This window comes from Protomyctophum bolini (assembly GCF_963924005.1).
Source record: "Protomyctophum bolini genome assembly, chromosome: 20".
NCBI classification, from domain to species: domain Eukaryota; kingdom Metazoa; phylum Chordata; class Actinopteri; order Myctophiformes; family Myctophidae; genus Protomyctophum; species Protomyctophum bolini.
Window position 1 is genome coordinate 7,305,006 of NC_137881.1, and position 19,640 is coordinate 7,324,645.

A 19,640-nucleotide genomic window follows, 5' to 3' on the forward strand; every position below is an offset into this window, starting at 1 on the left:
GAAGACTGAAATGCATTTTAGCCCGCTGAAGTGCTGCTGCTACTCAACCCGTGAGCAGGGCTCTGCAGCAGGCTGAACTTAGCCGTGGTTGAGGGCATGTCAGCAGACGGGCAGAGAGCTAGATTTGTTTGAATGAGACTTTCACCCAGTATGAAGCTAAATGTGACACCAAAAGAGTAGCATAAGTTGCTATGCTACTAATGCCACCAAGCCTGCATAGAAGTCGATGGGGAAAGCTCATTGCCTGCCTGACGTCATCATCATGATTAGCATGAAAGATAGCCGTTCTTATCTCCCGAGGGGCATGACATTCAACCTTTTAAGTGTTAAAATTATGTTTTTATGTAGCCACATTAAGTATACTTTGTTTTCACCTTAGCACCACCCATCTGAACTTAAGCCTCGCCCACAGCCTTTTGAAAGCTTTCAGCTTCCAGAAAGCTTTCAGCTTCCAGAATGTCACAAAAATGGTGTATTTTCGATTTGGCTTTTTGACTCAAAGGCTTATAGCTTTCAGGAAGAAACCAGAAATACATATATTCAAATATCATCTGAATATTCTAACCACACCTGGGGATCTATTAAGAGAGCAGACTAGGTTTCGCTCAACGGATATATAGCACTGACCACATAATCACGGCAGGACTGGATTTGTCTTTTCACACACCCCGAGAATTGTATTTGAGTAATACTCAATTATCCTGTGTCGAGAGAGTGAATATTTAAACCGTGATAACCTATTCCGTCTGCCGCGGTACAACCATTCTTTATTCAGTTGGAAGGGAATGAGCATTCCCCCTCCTGCCTCCAGCCCTTCCGATTTAGCACTAAGTGCCTCAGGGCATTCTGATGGATCACTCTCTGATGGCTGTCAGATACCCCACACACACACACACACACACACACACACACCCCGGTACCCAGTGTTGCCACGGCTGCAGTGTTGTTTTTGGCAGCACATTTTGTTTAGTTTAACTTTTTAGTCATATTCTCTTGAAAAGTTTCCGTTTAGTTTTAGTCTACCTGGAATGCTTTCGTGTTAGTCTAGTTGTTTTTACACTTTTACACTGAAAATAGCCGATCTACAAGCTCACAACGCGTCACAGCACAACACTTTGTGAACGTGTAGATCGGCTATTTTCAGCATGCAACCAAGTGTAAAATGACTTACACTGGATCTCTTGTCCACTAGTCCCCTTCCTAGCATTTTAGTCTAGTTTGTTGGCGAAATTGTCGATACATTTAGTCTTAGTGAAGTCATCATAGCTTAGTTTTCATTTAGTGTAGTTGTCGTCAGTGAAAAAGGTAGTCGACGGACATTTTTCGTCTTAGTTTTAGTCGAGATAAAGAACACTGCTTAGTGCTTATAAGCATATTCGCAACCTTATTCTTTCGGTCATGGCCCACACTTCATGACCACAGGGTGAGAGTATAGGAACGAAGATTGATTGGTAGACAGAGAGCTTGCATTCTGGCTCAGCTCTCTTTTCGTCACAACAGTGCGGTCCAGCGACTGCAATACCGCCCCTGACGCTCCGATTCTCCGGCTGATCTCCTTCTCCCCTCACTCCAGGGGAGAACATTCGAGGACATTAGTCATCTGGATTAAAGCCACTGGAACAAAAGTTTACACTGTCTTGCCTTTGGACTTTCAGATAGCACTATTTCTGTCTTCTGTCTCCCCGCTCCAGCTGCCAAGCAACTTAAGAGTCTAGCCACATCTAAGTTGCGATACCCTCCACTGAAAGCACCCTTTTATGAAGCAGAAAAGTCCTGTCTGATTAAACAACAAAAAACTCACCAATATCGCATGGACAGGTGCAATAAAGCCAGTCTGCATGATTGATTTTAGTTTTAGTCAGTCTTTTGAATAATCTTCCTTTAGTTTTAGTCACATTTTAGTCACCTGGAATGTTCTAGTGTTAGTCCAGTTTTAGTCAACTAAATATCTTAATTTTACACTGTATAGATTTTACACAAATAAGCTTGTGCTGTGACACGTTGTGAGCTTGTATATCTGCTATTTTCAGCATGCAACCAAGTGTATAATTTATACTGGATCTCTTGTCCACTAGTCCCTCCCTAATATTTTAGTCTAGTTTGTATTCGTTGACGTTTGTATTTGTAGCTTACTTACTTACTTATTTAGTTTCCCACACACAAACAAAGCTAAATCAGGAGGTAATATTTGATGAGTTATGTAATCCATACCCATTCAGGGATATCACATACCCAATCCTGTTTTTAGCATCCACCGCTAGCCTCCGGTGGCACCCATGGTGTGATGTCATCGAATATCCAAGATATCCACGTACATACACGTACCGTACAGTATACGTGCACACGTATGCCATCTAAAGCATGTATAGGGCTCAGATTGAGCTAATGGACCATGTTTAGAGCTTTAGTCCGACCGTGCGAGTACAAAACCATTGTTTACACTGAGAGAAGACGGCACAGACTGAAGCTGTGTGTCATCACACAATCACTTCCTGGTTCAACGAACGAGTTCACAGCTGTCAGACAGTGTAGTTTTCTGCAGGATTCTGGTAACACCACCGAGTTTAGCCACCAGAGGACGGCATAGTAAGTAGCCTTGCCGAGCCATGAGGCCCACAGGGAAGGAGCCTATCTCCTGTTTCTGTAGCATGAGGCAGCTTGATGTACAAGTACAACCCCTGGACATGACGCTAGTATGTCACAGGGACTTACCCCCATTCCAACCCTTGAGTCTTTGGTATGACCCGGCCGGGGATCGAACCCCGACCTCCCAGTCTCAGGGCGGACACTCTAACCACAAGGCCACTGAGCTGGCAGGACGGCATGTTATCGGTTAATCCTTTTTAATCATGAAAATCCCATCCTTATAGTCTGGACTAGTGCAATAAGCGTTATGCCAGTATCAGTCATAGCTCCCTTCAAGCTCTGACTGGCACCAAGGAAGGTACAAAGAAATATGAACACATTAGTCCTGCACTAAGCCCATTTACACTGGCTGCCAGTTTAAGTCTGTATCGATTTAAACATTTTATTGAATCATCTTTATAATGATTGAAATGGCCTCGCTCCAAATTGCATAAACGATTCACGGACTGACTCCCTGTGTGTCTGCCTGGACATAGTCTGAGTTTGGGGCACACAGCCAAAATATAATGGGGTGAAACCCGTGGTGGAAAGTAACTTAAGTACATATACTCACGTACTGTACTTAAGTACAAGTACAGTACAAGTTTCTTTACAAGTGTGTGTGGATTCAGAATCGAGAACATACATACTCAATGAGGCAATACAAGAATTCAGACTTAACCCATTCTGGGCGGGAACCCCTGTTGGTGTTGGCATTATGTTATGCTTTAGCTATTGAAAAATAGCAGATCTACAAGCTCATAGCGCGCCACCGAGTGGCGCGCTACGAGCTTGTAGGTCTGCTATTTTTGAAAAATCGAAGAACGACTGACATAGAAACATAGCTTTTTCAGAAAACTGTCATTTTCAAAGAGACATTTTTAGAATCTGATCTCAGGTCAAAATGGGTAAATCTTTTTAAGTGAAAAATGAAAGTGCCAAGAGCAAAGTGAGCAAAGTGCTAAGGTACTAAAACATCATCATCATTGTCATCATCATCACTTTTTTAGGCAGAATTAACTGCTCGGATCGAGACGGGGACAAAGGAGTGTAGTGGTACCTGTTTTTTCTTGTCCTAGGGACACACGGGCGAAGGCCAGATGGCAGCAGCATATACTCCCAACTGATTGGGCACTGTTTGAGCGGCTGGACAGGGATTTCTTTGAGCAGCTGTCTATTATAGAAGAAATCAAGGCTCTCCAATGGATGCCAGTAATTTTAGAAGCAGTTTTCAAATTCTATCTTTGATAACGAGGTTACCGTGCCAACAACAGATACAGGAGGAAGTAAATAACAGAGTGTATGTAGGCATGATGAATGCTCATGTATAAGATTAACTTAAGGTTGTCCCCTGTCAGTCATTCGGGTCCATTTTCTTGCGTGTCCGTACACACACTAGACTGACTAGAGCCTACTAGAACTCTAAAATACGGGCCCTGGCCCGGCCCAGGGCCCGTGGAGTTCAGCCCGACACCTTTTTATTTGTTTATAATTTCTAGCATGCGTGTCGCTTTATTGACAGCCACTCACTCTCAGCTGCGCTATCTCGCGCTCTGATTATGTTCGTCCTTCGCACAACACTGTTGTTTAGCGTGGTAATCCTCCTGCAGTATTTAAATTGTTTTTTGTTGCGGATTCAGTTCTGTCGGAGCCTATATAGAACGGCACTCGGTGTGTGTGTGTGTGCGTGTGTGTGCGTGCATGTGCGTGCACAGCTGCGCTGCATAATAATTAGGAGAGAGAGAGTATGGTGCGGAGAGAGAGAGAGAGAAAGAAGGCAGGAGAAATGTTTGATAGAATGTAAAAGACGTTGTTTATTAAAAGTCCAGTCTGGGTGAAATTCGCATCGGAAAATGTAATATAACCGTGAGCGAGCCCGCAGGATGACACACACACACACACACACACACACACACACACACACACACACACACACACACACACACACACACACACACAGATAGCTGTCTTGCAGCTGGCCCACATCGCTACCTCCCAGACCCCCCGGGTCTTGTAGGAGTTGGGGTGAGACAGGCTGGCAGGCCGGTTGAGAAGGGAGTAGGGTTGAGGAGCTGTCCAGCTTGGCAGGTTCTGAATTCAGCTAGGCCAGTCAGTGCACACTGCTCAAGCCAGGGTAGAGGAGCTGTCCAACCTGACGGGTGCTGAAATCAGCCTTCAGGCCAGCGGCTGCTACCACACTCGGCTGTAATGTAGCTGCTCATAGGGAGTTGCACCAGCGCTGTCCATGGTGCTGAAACTTGCATGCCTTTAACCCATTCTGACCTGAGATCAGATCCATACGAGGTTTCCACTGGACACACACTGGTCTGATGAACCCATTCTGACCTGAGATCAGATTCTAAAAATGTCAGTGGTTCTTCGATTTTTCTAAAATAGCAGACCTACAAGCTCATAGCGCGCCACTCGGTGGCGCGCTATGAGCTTGTAGATCTGCTATTTTTCAATAGCTAAAGCATAACATGATGCTAACACCAAAATGGGTTCCCGTTCAGAATGGGTTAAAAAAAGGATCCCTGGCTAATGAGACAAATATGCCTTAAAACATTATACTTGCCCTCTATAACTAAAATAAAACACCTTCAATATTTTATTTCTTTCATAAATAAAGTTGATGATGTCATATGCCCATGTGTGGTCCAGCCCTATGGAATATTATATGTAATGCACATGCTAATAAAAAAGTATTTAAAATATTGCTTTGATGCTCATATTATCTTTAGGAAGCATTAAAGTTGTTTTTTTAATTAGCACTGGAGCAGTTCCTATTGAGTGAAAGATTCTCTTTTTATGAAAGAAATGCAATATTTAAGGGGGGTTTATTTTTTTATTTTAGTTATAGAGGGCAAGTATAATGTATTTGTCTTATTAGCCAGGGTTCCTTTTAAAGCTCACACTGCAGCACACCAGGACCATCCTTAACTCTGATAGGATACAAATTAGGGTCAATTTGGTTATATTTGTATACCGTCAGAGTTACAGGGTCAATTTAGAACCCGCTCAAAGAGACTTGAGGAGGTTTTAACCCATTCTGACCTGAGATCAGATTCCTACGAGGTTTCCACTAGACACACACTGGTCTGATTAACCCATTCTGACCTGAGATCAGATTCTAAAAATGTCAGTCGTTCTTCGATTTAAAAAAAATAGCAGACCTACAAGCTCGTAGCGCGCCACTCGGTGGCGCGCTATGAGCTTGTAGATCTGCTATTTTTCAATAGCTAAAGCATAACATGATGCCAACACCAAAACGGGTTCCCGTTCAGAATGGGTTAAATTGCCACTTTGTGAACCCCTGCTATATACTATGCTACACTGCAGTGCTCCAGTTTCAATGTTCTCTGCTCATTTATTTGTGTCGTCACTTCTTCTTCATCTTGTATCATGCATGCTGTTCTTTTTTTAATTGTCTCTTGGGACATAATTAACGAAGATCCTTTTTTTTTTTTTTACTGTAAGACAAACGTATTCAGACTCCCACCAATACGCAGCAGGTAATCACAAAGAGAGAGATTAATTATAGTGCTCAGCTGTAATCAAAGATGCCCTCTCTACTTATGTTTGCTATTATCTGCTGTATATTTTTTTCACTCTGCCACTTCTAATGAATTAATACTCTCCAAAGAGTGCTGAAAATGATTCGCTAATGTTAAGATCCACAGAATGAGAGGTCTGCTCTGCAGGAAACATTGCGAAAAAAAGGTTATGGCCATTTTTGTATACCACACCATAGACCCATAGACAACCAATACGAGGCAACATTTCATAATACTATAAGTAGCATGTCAAACTTTTTCATGATTCTGAATCCATTCCAAGCATTAGTTTTGCACGAAAAACACCCCATTGGCCTAAAAACGGCCATAGCCGTCATCACAGATGTGATGAGGTCAGCACATTTGGACACATTTGGGAAAGTGACTATGGCCGTGTGTGAACATCCTGGGCATCAGAAGTGACCAAATTAATAGAAAAAAACACAAATGAAAAGTATGTCATGACATTACAGGTCCTCTCGAACTTTGGCTGGCTCCCCGGCTAAGGTGCTCAAACACCACGGGGAACACGGGGTGGTGAACTCGAAGAAAACGAGCACTACTAATCCGACTGTTTCTAATCGGGGCAATGTGGTCGGATAAGTGATAACCACTGATTCACATTGACACATTCTGGCGTTAAGGTTAAGTGGACCTAACTATTAGAACCACTGATTCACATTGACACATGCTGCCTTAAGGTTAAGTGGACCTAACTATTAGAACCACTGATTCACATTGACACATGCTGCCTTAACCCATTCTGAACGGGAACCCCTTTTGGTGTTAGCATCATGTTATGCATTAGCTATTGAAAAATAGCAGATCTACAAGCTCATAGCGTGCCACCGAGTGGCACGCTAAGAGCTTGTAGGTCTGCTATTTTTGAAAAAAAAGGAACGACTGACATTTTTTAGAATCTGATCTCAGGTCAGAATGGGTGAATCAGATCAGTGTGTAGTCCAGTGGAAACCTCGTATGAATCTGATCTCAGGTCAGAATGGGTTAAGGTTAAGTGGACCTATCCATAAGTCATGTTAGTTGAATAAATCATGTTCATGCCTTATTCAGATATTTGCACTGAGAGAGAGCTGGATGAGTCTATCCAACCTCAAGGTTAAGTGGGTCTATATACCTATACACTGCACAAGTGTTTGTTTTTTTTAAAGACCTGAGCCGAATTCTATAGAAATTCCTTCGAAATCAGTAGTTCTCTAAACATTTTGATATTACCGGTATTCACTTTCAATGTTTTTTTTTATGTAAAAAAAAAAAGAAAGAAAGAAAAAAAGGCCAATGCGTATACAGTTGGAGAGAGACGGGGAACAAAGCGACCTGTATAATGCAACTTGGCAGAAAGGAGTATGACGGAAGACATTGACGATTTATTACTGTGAGTTCATTTTCTGTCAATAATATACAACATCGTCTCATCCCTATATATAGTCGTCCCTCCCTATCTTCTATTTCTCCATCTTCCATTATCACTCCCCCGCCCACACACACACACACACACACACACACACACACACACACACACACACACACACTTAAATGCAGATGTCAGATAGATTGACAGATCAAAAGGCCAGTGCAGTAGAAAGGTGGGCCAGCGGGGAGGCAGGAAAGGTATTTGACAGGTCTGGGATGCAGGAGACACTCATTCAAGTGCTTTAGTACATTCATCCAAGCGCTGTACTTGAGTATTTATTTATTTGTATTTATTTATTTATTTATTGCATTTTTTCTTCTAAACTCGGCACTCTCCGTTACACATCTCAGAGGTAGATATTGTACTTATTTGAAAGCTTTAGTTACTCTTTGCTTTTGGAGATTGAGATTGTCGTAACAAAACGCACATTAAGCCCTATTTTAAGTTTGGTCTATCTCTTTATTATCTTGACACATTGTGATAGGGACACTGTGCACAACGATGACTACTTTTACTTCCGTTATTGTGATGCCTACACCTTTTGTACTGTTACTCAAGTGCTGTTAACAGTCCTTTTACTTGGAACTATTGTGGCATTGCTACTTTAAAAAAAATTAAAAAATAAGAAAATATGGGAGTACTTCCCGCCAGCACCGTAGGCTGCTCAGGGATTCAGTGACACATGCAGTGAATACGTCACACACACACGTTGTGAGCTTGTAGATTGGCTATTTTCAGCATGCAACCAAGTGTAAAATGACCTATACCGGATCTCTTGTCTCTTGTCCACATTTTAGTCTAGTTTTTATTTGTTGACAAAATCGACAGTGTATTTAGTCATAGTTTTAGTCACCATAGCTTAGTTTTCATTTAGTTTACATTTAGTTTTCGTCAGTGAAAAAAGGTAGTCGGCGAACATTTTTCGTCATAGTTTTAGTCGACGGAAACAACACTGCTGGACAGACAACATAAAATTCACTCTGAGGGATTCCAGTTTGAGTCGTTCACAGGGACGGCTCCAGGGGGGTGGGGGGCAAGGGTGGAGGCTTAGCCCCCCCCCCCAAGCCCCCCTCCAAACAAGCCAAATTGACTGACTTCTATGTAAACCAAGATTCATTAGCCCCCCCCCCCCCCCCCCCCCTCTAAATAGCCAGCCCCCCCATAGTCACAATGTTGTGGAGCCGTCGCTGGTCATTCATGCCCTACCTCGGCATACTGCAGAGTCACATATAGGCCACCTTCTATTTTATTAAATATATTATCAGGAGATTGTGAAGAAGTCTAGGTTATTTCCCCCCTCCCATTTCAGAGAGAGAGAGGTTGTGTCTTTGTGACAGCTTATGGATGTCTGGAAGTGGGAGAGTGTGTATCTGGTGCATGCAAAATTGCCTGCGTGCGTGCGGATGAGATATTTTCCTTAGCTTGTGTGTTAGTGCGTGCATCTGTTTGCATGCACGTATCTGCATGAGAGCCAGTGGTGAGGAAAAAACTCATGTATCCTTTATTATTTATTTATTTTCAATATGCATTTCTTGATCGATCCATTGTACGTGAATCTGTTGTACAGCAACACTAAAAGTGTTAATAGATTTATTCACAGAATAATAGTGGGCGTGGCAGTGGGTGCCACTCACACGGGTTTCCTCCCTCCGTTGGGGGCTAGATCGTGTCCAGTCCAACTACATGTTGAGGACAGCTGTGCTTTCTAGGTCAGTTTTACATTTGGATGTGGAATGGAGACGTTTCTGTTGGCAGGACATGCTATAGTGCGTCGCAGTCCCGCCCCCTTTCATGGTGACAACCAGGCCCAGGAAATTAATTCCCCAGCTAAATGATAGTTTGGAACCAAATGGACCCTTATGGGGCTGTAACTCTGAGAGTGTACAAAGGTGTGTTAAATTAACATTGATTTTACAATATAAATTGGGGTCCCAGAGATAGAAATGGCATTAGATGGGGGCCTGTAGACTAATATGCATGTCAAACTAGGGGGTCCTTGAAATGAAACGGGTTGAGAATCACTGCTGAATCAATCAATCTCTGAATCAATCCGTAAAAATCTTCTCTTATGGGGGTCCCTGGCATATGTTTTCAAATGGGGGGTCAGCGGGATAATTAGTGTCAATGTGGGGGTCCTTAACGTGAAAAGGTTTGGTAACCACTGCCTTAGAAGACGGAGAGCGACGGATGAAACTGTCTGTGACAGGAATGAAAGGCTGGCTAAGGCAGCGTGCCACCCGCTGTCATCAATAACCTGTCCTTTATGGAGAAGTTTGATCTGCTAGCACTTAACAGAGATAGCTTTTTAAGTTTTAATCTGTTCCTCCCAACCACCCGTGCCCGGGCGGGCACTCTGTCAATCTGACGCGGGAATCTCACAAGCGGAGCCACTTGACTCGTGTTGTCACGCCATGCGCCGTCGCGCACACACACGTGCACGCACAGACACACTCTCACACACACACACACACACACACACACACACACACTCACACAACATCCATCTTGGATGTATTTCTGTCATCAAGGAAAACGTGATGCGGGCTAATCGGATCAGCCCGTTTGATTTGACTTTTCCGCGCCGCTCTGCCAAACTCCAAAGTGTCTGATTACCAGTGTCGTACACGATGTGACACCATGTTCAATCACCGTCAAACTGGAGAAGACGTTCCAGGGTTTTTTTGTTTTTCTCATCCAAAGACTTATCTTTGTGGATTGACTTTCTCTCACTCACTGCTGCTGTTTGTGACGTACTGTATACAGATGATCTGTACCGCAAGGTCATCCATGAAAATATATGCGACACACTCCGCAATACCGCCATATACTGTGGTTATGTACTTACTGCATACGGCGGTGTCTGGTTCATTACCACGGTACATTTAAAAAAATCATAAAAAAATATTAATATATATTTTTTCATTTACTTTTTTTCCCCCCCTTTTTGTGCGTGCTGTTCTGGTGGGCCTAAGTTCTAGGCCTACGAGTGCATCATTGCTCCCCTACAGCATTAGTGCCTGAACAGAGGGAGATGCAGATAGTGAGAACAGATGAGCAGCCTGTCAGGGACTTCATTAAGGCTGAATCTGTTGTTTGAATGTTTCATTACAGAATGAATGTTTCATTACAAGGCTCACTGATCTCCAGCCAGTATAACTGCAGCGAGATGGAATCCAGCCGAGCTCCAACAACCGCACACAGAACAGAACCTCAGCTTTGTGTCGTCTCTGCTCTCTGCACAACTTTTATACGGACGCTAGTAAATGTTTCAGGACACAAATAAATGTCTCCGGACGGAAATAAATGTGCCAGGGAAGAGGGGGCAGTGAAATGTGCACACGCAGTACACCCACTTAATAATCCTTTACTTTATAGGGATTGTTTCTGATGCATCGTTGCATGGAGGAGTTCCATTTAGTGGTCCGATGGGTGAGATGTGCACATTTTCAGAGCATGGTTTATTTTCATGATCAAATCCATTGTGTTTTGGGGCTTGCATCACAGGATCTATTGAGTGCATTTTGAAGCTTGTATAATCTGCTATTTTATTTTGTATTTTTGAATGAATGGCAGTCCAGTTTTCACTGCTATTATATGGATGGAATATTGCCCCACCCTCGCTAGCTACGATGTCAATACTTTTGTACTTTTACTCAAGTAAAATTGTAGTTCTATACATTGCAGTATTGATAATTTTAAGTAAAACATTTGAGTACACATTTGCCACCACTGCCGTTGTGGCACTCTGTAAACACCTGAATACGGTCACACCCCCCTCTCTCTCTCTCTCTCTCTCTCTCTCTCTCTCTCTCTCTCTCTCGCCGACGTTGTCTCATTAGCATATTGTGAAGAGCGGCGCGGCAGTTCAAGGATGCAAATGAGTCGGGGGTGGTGGTGTGGGTGGGGGGGGGGGATGGGAGTGCATGCCGTCATGAATATTCAAGCCTGTCTGGCCTGGCTTGGTTTGGAGGCACGCCGGCGTGCGAGGACGGGCGTGTCGGGCCGCTGGCGGACGCCACCCCCCCGACGCACGGCTAAAGTTTTACACGACCCCGAGAGAGAGAGAGAGGAGGACACGAGAGCAACTCTCAATTCTCTCTCTGTATCTCTCTCTCTGTAGCTCTCTCTCTGTATCTCTCTCTCTCTGTAGCTCTCTCTCTCTCTGTATCTCTCTCTCTGTAGCTCTCTCTCTGTATCTCTCTGTATCTCTCTCTCTCTGTAGCTCTCTCTCTCTCTGTATCTCTCTCTCTCTCTCTCTCTGCAGCTCTCTCTCTCTCTCTCTCTCTCTCTCTCTCTCACACACACGTCAAACTGCTCCTAATGGAGTTTCTGGCAGCCAGAGAGAGAGAGAGAGAGCCATCACGACTGAATGATGGGGCGGAGGTGTGTGTGTGTGTGTGTGTGTGTGTGTGTGAGAGTGTGTGTGAGTGTGTGTGTGTGAGAGAGAGAGTGAGAGGGAGAGTGTGTAATCCGGCTCCATCTCCGTCAGAACACCCCGGCCTCTTCTCTCTTCCTCCTCGCGGTTGAGCGAGCGTTGCGGCGCTAAAGAAGCGTGCCTAAAGAATGGGTGTGAATGAGCGCTCGTGGCATTAACCCATTCTGGGCGGGAACCTCTTTTGGTGTTAGCATTACGTTATGCTTTAGCTATTGAAAAATAGCAGATCTACAAGCTCATAGCACGCTATTTTTGAAAGAAATCGAAGAACGACTGACATAAAAACATAGCCTTTTCAGAAAACTGTCAGGATGTAGAATACCTTTTTAGAATCTGATCTCGGGTAAGAATGGTAAACTGTCAGGATGTAGAAGACCTTTTTAGAATCTGATCTCGGGTCAGAATGGTAAATGGTAAACTGTCAGGATGTAGAAGACCTTTTTAGAATCTGATCTCGGGTCAGAATGGGTTAAAGGAGCGCAGACGTGAGCTGTCACGTAGCGTTCCGCGGCCCTCGATTGCCGGGAGACGAAGCGCGGATGATTGAATGGGCTGAATCACTGCAGGCGTGTCTCTCATTCATTGGGTTTCTATTACGTTTGATAATGGGAGGTAGCGAGGTACGACCGCTACGTCGCTGCCTCCACGCGCCGCGTCTCATACTCTGGGGTTAAAGGCGCCGTCTCTCAATCACCGGCCCGCGGACCACTATAGCGGTCACATGGTATATAGTTACAAACGAGACCTCGAGGACGCAATCTAAGAATTCTCTATGGGATTTTCAAGAGAAAAAAAAAAGAACACAGCCGTGACCCAAAGGTAATGGAAGTGTTGTCAGGACGACTACTATAGCGCGTCGCAGTCCCGCCCCCTTTCATGACGACGCCAGGCCCGGGAAATAGTTCCCAATGCATTCTTCCCATAGACATTTAAAAATGCATTTATTTAAAGACCTTATAAGCGTCGTACAAAGCCAACTCTTGTCGTGACAAATCATGTCGACGACAAACTTTGGACCAAACAAATAATTTCAAAGAAGAAAAACAAGAAAAAAGTGTTCTAATTATTTGTTCAGCCCGAAAAATTGTGTTTGTTGTCATGATTTGTCACGACAAGAGTTGGCTTTGTCCGCGGCGTAAACGTCTTTAAATAAATACTTTCTGAAAAGTCTATGAGGAAAATGAACGGGGTTTTATTTTCCGGGTCTCTCGAGGGGGCGGGACTGCGACGCTCTATAGCCGCTGCTTTAGGGCTTGTTTTCATAGACCTGGTTGCTTATTTCTCTCGTAAAATCTGGCAACCCTGGTAGAAGGCGTTGTCTTCAGGAGAATAATTATTTAGACGCCTTAAGCATTTACGACCCCATAAGCATTTAATTAACCGCATGGCGCATAGCACTCCCCTGCTGCTGCTATTACAGTCATGAAACGATTGTTATCAGTTTATCCTTTATGCAGCCCACAACTTAAAACACCTTTATATAAAAAATAATATTATGTGCGATATTACTCTATATATAAAAAGGAAGTGATTAGGAAGTCGATGAAAGATGTACAGTACTAGTCACTCAGGAGGCAGGTCAAATATCCAGGTCAAATCTCCAGTCATTGATTTTCTGCTTTGATGGGTGGCATCCACTTCTGCTGTATGAGGCTCAAGCCTCTGAATGCTCTCTGTGTGTGTGTGTGTGTGTGTGTGTGTGTGTGTGTGTGTGTGTGTGTGTGTGTGTGTGTGTGTGTGTGTGTGTGTGTGTGTGTGTGTGTGTGTGTGTGTGTGTGTGTGCGTGCGTGCGTGCCCCTGCGTGCACACACACATGAAATAAGTAAGTGGCAAATAGAGTTTAACGTCATTTATTGCAATCAGATAGGAGTTTCTGTTTGAATGTATGGGCTGTCAAGGCCAGAAAGTAGGCGTTCCCGCATAACTTCTAGGTATGATGATGATGATGTCATGCGCATACCCTCTATAGTGTGTTATGGTTGTGCTGTCTAAATCTAATGATACATTTGGACAGGACGCACGCACATACACACTGCTTTCCTTTGGACAGGACACACACACATACACACTGCTTTCCTTTGGACAGGACACACGCACATACACACTGCTTTCCTTTGGACAGGACACACACACATACACACTGCTTTCCTTTGGACAGGACACACGCACATACACACTGCTTTCCTTTGGACAGGACACACACACATACACACTGCTTTCCTGTCTCACTTGCACATATAGATCGGCTATTTTCAGCAAGCGTAAAATCAGCCATTACGACACCATCAAGGTCCGCCAAAATTTGGACCTTGATGCTTTTATTCCAAAGACTAAAATGTAAATGTGCTGCCAAAGACAACACTGGTGGGAAGCAGAGCCCAAACAGACCATGACTCGTGTCCTCGACCTCTACATAGCGCTGTCGTGGGTGGAAACCTTGTACAACGAAGAAGTTACTTTACAGACAAAATGACGTGTTTTCCAATGGAGCTGATGTAGTTATAATTACAGTCACAAGCTCTTGTAAATATGCATCATTTGTTAACCCATTTTGGGCGGTAATCCCTGTTGGTGTTTTACGCATTGAGTCATACTTTAGCTATTGAAAAATAGCACATCTACAAGCTCGTATAGCGTGGCACGAGCTTGTAGATCTGCTATTTTTGAGAAAATCTTGAAAATGTGGCGCAGATTTCGAATATATATTCTTTCAGAGCAAAAAAAAAAAAGGTTTTTCTCCTCTGGTGAAAAGTTGGAATTTGCGCCATGGCAGGCTCTCAGTCAAATCTGGTCACATATTTTCAGATGGGGTTCGGAGGCCAATTACATAGGCCTATAATTTTTGGGTTTGACTTGAAAATGAGAACTGTCATTTGTAGACAGACATTTTGTAGAATCGTCCTCAGGTCTAAATGAACTGAATTAACCACATTGGAGCTTTTTTAGATCGCCTTTTTGGCCCTACTGTACATCTGTGCAACACACTTATCTCTCCATACATGGAGATGAAAGGTTTCTGACCCACAGCAACATGCAACTAGAGTATGAAGGTCACCTCGACCACCCACCCACCCTGAAGGATGAATTAGTGCCCCACAGTGAGAGGGTATTTCCGGGGGCTTAGCAGTAAACTAATAACATACCAAGCCTGGTACTGTGAGGGCACGGGGGTCGTATGCCGACAACGTGCTCTTCCATGTTGTGATTTATTGTTGGTTTTCTGTGAAATATCCCTTTAAGTTCTCTGTCCCTCTGCCTAAACAATGTGAGACTTCATCTAGCCTACCCACACATAGACAGCAGGGCTGCTATACTTTTCTTGTTTTCGTACGCTAAGCCGCCCTATAGACACAGCTCGATCCCGCTAAACCGTGTTTTTTTAGTTTAATATGTATAATTTGAAGCTTGATACCACGAAAACCCTGTTGGCTTAATTGTACTTGGCAGTGTCGCTGAAGCATTAATGGGACACCTCAGCTATGGCTGCGTACAGGACATCCCTCTGTGGATCCGTCCATATAGCCAAAGGAAACGTATAGGAATGATTGACAGTCTCGGTGGTTGGATTCAATTGGAATGTCCTATTCCTGTCACAACAGCTCGCGCGTGCTCATGTTTGCACACCGTTACGCTATGCTCTTCACCCAGCAGAAGATATCTTATACTGTAGATATATTATTTTTCATTATTAGTCATGTTTTCAAAGCTCTCTTTGTGGGTTTGTAATGTGCGTGTGCATACCCGCGTGTCTTTGATGTCTTGGTTCGCTCGGCAGGTGAATATACGGCAGGTATATATACGGCAGGTATATATAGCTGTAGAAAGAGCAGAGCTCGGTTTCCAGCTCATCTCGTGTGCAGCGGCTGCAACGCTGTCTGTCTGCTACTGAGAGCTGTCTGTCTGCCTGCCTGTCTCGATGTCGATGCTGTGCTCGCTTAACCCATTCTGACCTCAGATCAGATTCTAAAAATGTCTTCTACATCCTGACAGTTTTCTGAAAAAGCTATGTTTCTATGTCAGTCGTTCTTCAATATTTTTCAAAAATAGCAGACCTACAAGCTCATAGCGCGCCACTCGGTGGCGCGCTATGAGCTTGTAGATCTGCTATTTTTCAATAGCTAAAGTATAACATAATGCTTGAAACACCAAGAGGGGTTCCCGTCCAAAATCACTTAAGTCTGTGCAGCCTGTGGCTGCCTGGAGCCACTGAAGTCGCGGACAGTGTGGTGGACACTAAGTACTGACCCGCAGAACTTTAGTTAAAGTGTAGACATAGCCTATGCTCCTGGTCAAACCAAATGGCCCCAATTACAAGTTGCTCGGACACATTTTAATACTTAAAAAGTACAAATTAGCATTTTCCCTATCACTCTGTCAAAAAAATAGGCCAGGGCAGTCCATTATCTCTCTCTCTTTCTTTCTCTCTCTCTCCTAATAGAGTGCTAATAGGCTGTGCTGAGCATCTGTTATTCTAACAATGCACTGTTGTAGTGAAAGTTGGACTGTCCCCCAAACAGTTTAAGGTTTTCCAGTAAATGCAGCTGCGTTGCGTGGGTGAGCTTGTGTGTCCGACTGTTTCCCCCAGAATAAATATGCTGGCCATAGACATAACAAAAGGCCTCCTCCTCCGGCTCTGGGTCGTGTGTATCTCCAGAGCTTTCCTGAGATTCCTGGCGAAGCATTCCGCTTCTGCGTCACAGAAGGGGACGTTTGGTAGCCCAGTAGTCACTGGAGTGGCAGCGACACAGTGTACCTTCCGCCAGGGCCGGGTTAACCCCCACCAGGGCCCCCTGGGCCGGTCATTCTTGCAGGGCCCCCCATAGGGTGCGTGTGCCCGACCTTTTTTACCTAAATTTAACAAAATCAACGGCCAATGAAGGGCCCCAGACACCCTTTTTCCGGGGTGTCAAACCCAGTACTGAGAGCCAAGGGCCCACTGGCCCAATGGCTAATCTGTCCCTGCCTTCCGCACTTCCGCTTGACTTCCTCCTTACGTTGGCAACACAGAACACAACATCATGGCTCCAACCAACTGCAGCGGCCAATGGGGAGGCTTTGTTTTGATGCTGACATTGAAGTGGTAAATTCAGAGGATGGATGCTCTGCTCTGCACGAGTCTCAATTCCGTGTTGTCCCGTTTTGTAAAATATGTGTTGGTGAGTGAACCCCCGGTCTATAATTCAAGGTTGTGTTACACAAGATCAACCAAAGAATAATGGCCTAACAGAGTCCAATATTTCAAGCCAGCGATGAATTGAGATGTCAAAATGCAGTACGGTGCAAATTTTAAGGTGAAACACACGCGTGAACACACACACACACACACACACACACACACACACACGTCAGTAACAGTAGAGTGCTGTAACGACAACAACATTATTTCTACAGTACATACATACATACAAACATTATCTCTTTAGTTGCTGGAGTCTCTCTCCCCTCTCTCTCCTCCTAATAGAGTGCTAATAGTCTGTGCTGAGCATCTGTGCACATCAGACTGAGTGTCACTTAGATTGATCAGGAGAGACGGGCGGTGCTGAGCAGCCTTGGGCGTCATGGCCAGACAATATGTCTGTGAGAAGGACAGATGACCACAGCATACATAGTGCTGCCATCATGTCCATTAGTCCCACGGCCAGCGGCGCAGAGTAACGAAGGACGTTCACTCTAGGGATGTCCCCATCAGAGTAACGAAGGACATTCACTCTAGGGATGTCCCCATCAGAGTAACGAAGGACATTCACTCTAGGGATGTCCCCATCAGAGTAACGAAGGACATTCACTCTAGGGATGTCCCGATCAGATTGGCCGCGTTGGCCAAAATGACGCGTTGGCCCGTGTTGGCCAAAATGATGTCCATACTATCTCTAGAAAGCGCCAATGTTCCCATCACGCTCAATGGATAATCAGAAAAGACCTCCAAACATCGCCGATCTGTTCAACACAACGGACAGCGATTTAGTTTCAGAGAAAAAAGCCTTCAAACAAGACGTGGCCTAAAACAGAGGCTAATGGCTATTGAGAAATTGTTATTGTTAAAAACCCACTTTGAGAATCTTTGAAATGATAATGGCGTGGAATTGTACAATTGCAGATACCGTAGCACTTCTTCATGGCAGATCATCAGCCACGATTCAATTATCCCGTGTAATTTACAGTGATGATGTCCTCATTTAAGCAAAACGAGCAGCCAGGCCCACATGGACACATGGCTGCTACACCAGATGTCACCGTGATTTATTTTTGCTTCTCGAGGCAACTTTCAGCACTCTATTTCAAAGTAACTAAGTTGCTCGAAGACCGCACTTACAACTCATCATGTCATTGGTTTACGACAGAGGGCGCTCTTCCGCAACCTGTGAGCGATCCTATGACTCTATCCTATGATCCTATGACTTCCGAAGATTAAGAGTACACCCGGAAATAACATGATCTAAAACAAATACAGCCGGTCCAGTCTAATGTTGTATTTTCGTTCTGAGGTATTACATTAAATATATACACCTCATAGGAATAGACTTTGTGACAACCAGGTATAGTCTGGTGACCACCGGAGAGACGGGTGACAGCCGGAATGTAGACGGCACCCCGGGAGCAGTATGGGTTGACCCAGCCTACATCCTCCAGCCTACATCCTTCGTGAGGCCTTTAGGAGGGCCTTTAGCTGCACCTGTCTCACCAGGAGTGGACCTGGTGAGACGCAATGAGGGGCCCGGACAGGAGTCAACCCACAGAGCCTAGTCCGTCCACATGCCAGAATTGTGCCTCCCAGTCCCGGCAGAGTAGTTCCAGAGTGGTTCCAACGGATTGTGTGGCCCTGGTCTTTCCCTAGTGGGTCTGATTGATCACTGAGGATACGTCCCAGGTGATGACCTTGGGATACATCACTGAGGATACGTCCCAGGTGCATCCACGCAATGTATTTTCGTTCTTATGTGATTTATAACATTCCCAGACAGTGTTTTTGGTGAAAGCAAGATCAATTCAATTCAAGGGGACATCGCAGGGACACAGTTTTTTCACCCGATAAAAGTAGAGACTCTCGTCTTTGTTGTATAGAGATATTTGGTGTTTACATCGTCATAGAACGAAATATTCAGTGGGACTGGAAAGATTTAGTAAAAACGCTGGTAGTGTCGGCAGACTATTCTAGACAAACGTTTTAAAACCTATAAATGCCTTCTAAATCATAACGCTCACCATTATCAATTTCCTTAATGTTAATAATAGCTCGGGGCTAGTCATTTACAACACTGTAGGTGATGATAACATTAACCCGGGGCTAATCATGGATAAGGTTAATACTAGCCCGGGGCTGGTAATGGCCTTTTCTGAGTGTTTGTGCTTTCCACAGAAGCTTTTGCATGGAATATGTAATGTATCCTTGATAGCTACTGTATGCTATATGACTCCGTATTCCTATAGTGCAAAAGTAGATACACAAATTATGCGTATATGAAATCCAGAGTGAGGAGAAATTGGGGGCACAATGAGATTCAAGTCCTTGAAAGTGAATTTGAATGGCTGAAAGGAACACTGAAATGTGGTCAAGTTGAAAGAGGGTATAGGAGCAAAGCACAGGATGGAGAGA